Genomic DNA, 2,695 nt, shown 5'->3' with positions numbered 1-2,695 from the left:
TTAGCCTTCCAAGGACATTTGTTAAGGGATTTCATTAAATTTAGGGAAATTTTCCTCATGGTTAGCTGAGTCCATTGACACAGGCTGGCCAGGGAGATAAGTGTTTCCCTAGCTTATCAGTAGCTGTATTGTGACTCACAGGGGCAATTGGCAAGAGTGGTGAGGCCTTGGGACAGAAGGTGTTAATCAAAAATCTTCTCCTTTTGTTATGAGCTTTCTAACAAACATTCACCCTTCACCCCCCCTGCTCACTTGAGGAGGGTGAAGGAATTAGTTTTCCAATTTCTCAGGTAGCACTTCTGTTACTGTGGGGGGGAGACACTAGGAATTAAAGTCTCAAGTTTAGTTGGCCAACTGGTCATCAGCATCTCAAGCCTATCTGCTGTTAGTCCATTCATTAGATCTCGAGGAATACCCTTTTGCCAGCCCAGGGTCCACAGTCTATTACGTTTGTGATCAGTGTTTCGCCTACCTGTTCTTACTGAGACCTTTTCCATTCTATTAAGTTTCGGGCTAGGTGGCCTAGGAGCAAGAGTGGCTGCTGTGAGCCTTACTCCCCTTGGCTCAGTTTTACTGGTGGATGAAGCTACCGGTCCATACTTCCTACCATAGTTAATCAATTCTTGGGCAACCTTCCCCCATGTCCATACCTTATATCCTGACTGTAAATAGCCTGAAGTACCAGCTCCTTCTAAAACAGCTCAAGCTCTCTCTCCCTGGGACATGTCTTGTATTTTTCCCTGTAGTTGTATACCTATGGGTTTCAGCGATTCTGGAAGCCCCCTAATTAAAGGAGTCATCCTTTCAGGATCCACAGGCATCATCATAGGTGATTCGTGCCATGGCTGCAATTTCCTGTCATACATCATTTGCAAACAAGCGGCCTTTTGGACACTCTCAACCAATTGGTCAACTGTCCCATTAATGGCAAGAGGGTCTCCCCTTTCTAAAGGGTTGAGACCACTAGCCCAGTAAGCAGCCCTCTGTGTTAGGGACCAGGGAGCACGGTTGTTACCAGTAGTTAAAAATACTCCTGGCCCCCAATAACCTTCAGCCTCCTTTTCGATTAATATTATCTGGTCTCCACCGGTTAGACTAACTCTCCATACATATTCTGTTTCCGATTCTTTTGGAGACCTGCTCAAATCCTTTTTCAATTTAGCTAGTTCAGAAGCTGAAAAAGGAATTTCTTAAACATTCATTTGAGGATCCAGGTCCTCACCTGGATACATTATGAAATGTATATTCTGTTTTTATTAGAGGATGCAGAGGGGCTATTGGGGTTTCAATATTATCAAGACTTTCTTTTGTTTCTCTCAATTCCTCCTGAGGATAAAGTTTCTCTTGTGGTGCACTACGGATAACGGTGTCACCAGTATGTTTACATGTTACAATCTCCTTAAAAGCCATTTGAAACAACGCCAAATTATGTTTTTCTCTTTCCAATTGTTCCTCTAGATTTCCAATTTGGAATTTTTTTGCAAGGCTTTTACAAGTTTCTGTGTTCACAGAATCACAGAATTATCAAGGTTGGATAAGACCTAGAAGATCATCTAGTCCAACCATTACCAATACTTCCCGGCTAAATCATATTTCTCAGCACCACATCCAAACGTTTCTTGAACACTCCCATGGTCGGTGACTCCACCACCTCCCTGGGCAGTGCATTCCAATGCCTGACTACCCTTTCCGAGAAGTAATACTTCCTAATGTCCAGCCTGCACCTCCCCTGGCACAGCTTTAAACCATTCCTTCTAGTCCTGTCATAAGTTACATGAGAGAAGAGGCCAAACCCCAGCTCACTACAACCTCCCTTCAGGACGTTATAGAGAGTTATAAGGTCTCCCCTGAGCCTGCTCTTTTCCAAGCTGAACAATCCTAGTTCCCTCAGCAGCTCCTCGTAAGGTTTGTGCTCCAGACCCCTCACTACCTTCGTAGCTGAACGCCTTCCAGGGCCTCAATGTCTTTCTTGCAGTGAGGGGCCCAAAACTGAACACAGTACTCCAGGTGCGGCCGCACCAGTGCCAAGTACAGGGGGACAATTACCTCCCTGTTCCTGCTAGTAACATTCTTTTTGATGCAAGCCAGTATGCCGTTGGCCTTCTTGGCCACCCAGGCACACTGTCAGCTCATGTTCAGCCGAGCATCAGTCAGTACCCCCAGGTCCGTTTCCTCCACACAATCCTCCAGCCACTCTGCCCCAAGCCTATAGCATTGCCTGGGGTTGTTGTGGCCAAAGTGCAGGACCTGGCATTTGGTCTTGTTGAACCTCATCCCGTTGGCTTCGGCCCAGCTCTCCAGCCTGTCCAGATCCCTCTGCAGGGCCTCACTACCTTCAGGCAGATTGACACTCCCTGCCAATTTGGTGTCATCTGCAAACTTGCTGAGGGTGCACTCAGTGCCCTCATCCAAGTCATCAATAAAGATGTTGAAGAGGACAAGTCCCAGCACTGACCCCTGGGGAACACCGCTCATGACTGGTCTCCAACTGGATTTAACTCCACTTACCACCATTCTCTGGGCCCAGTCCTCCAGCCAGCTCCTTACCCAGCCGAGAGTGTATCCATCCAAGCCACAGGCTGCCAGCTTTTGTAGGAGAATAGCATGGGAGACAGTGTTGAAGGCTTTGCTGAAGTCTAAATAGACCACATCAACAGCCTTTCCTTCATCCATCAGAAGGAGATCAGATTGGTCA

General features: G+C 46.9%; 1 pseudogene; it reads right to left on the bottom strand.

Annotated features, from left to right (window-relative positions):
* Nucleotides 1-7: 7 nt before the first annotated feature.
* LOC107308236 overlaps nt 8-2,695 on the bottom strand; it is a 9,551-nt pseudogene continuing 6,863 nt past the window's right edge.

This window comes from Coturnix japonica, chromosome 1, assembly GCF_001577835.2.
Source record: "Coturnix japonica isolate 7356 chromosome 1, Coturnix japonica 2.1, whole genome shotgun sequence".
Taxonomy (NCBI): domain Eukaryota; kingdom Metazoa; phylum Chordata; class Aves; order Galliformes; family Phasianidae; genus Coturnix; species Coturnix japonica.
This window is presented reverse-complemented; position numbering and strand designations above follow the sequence as displayed.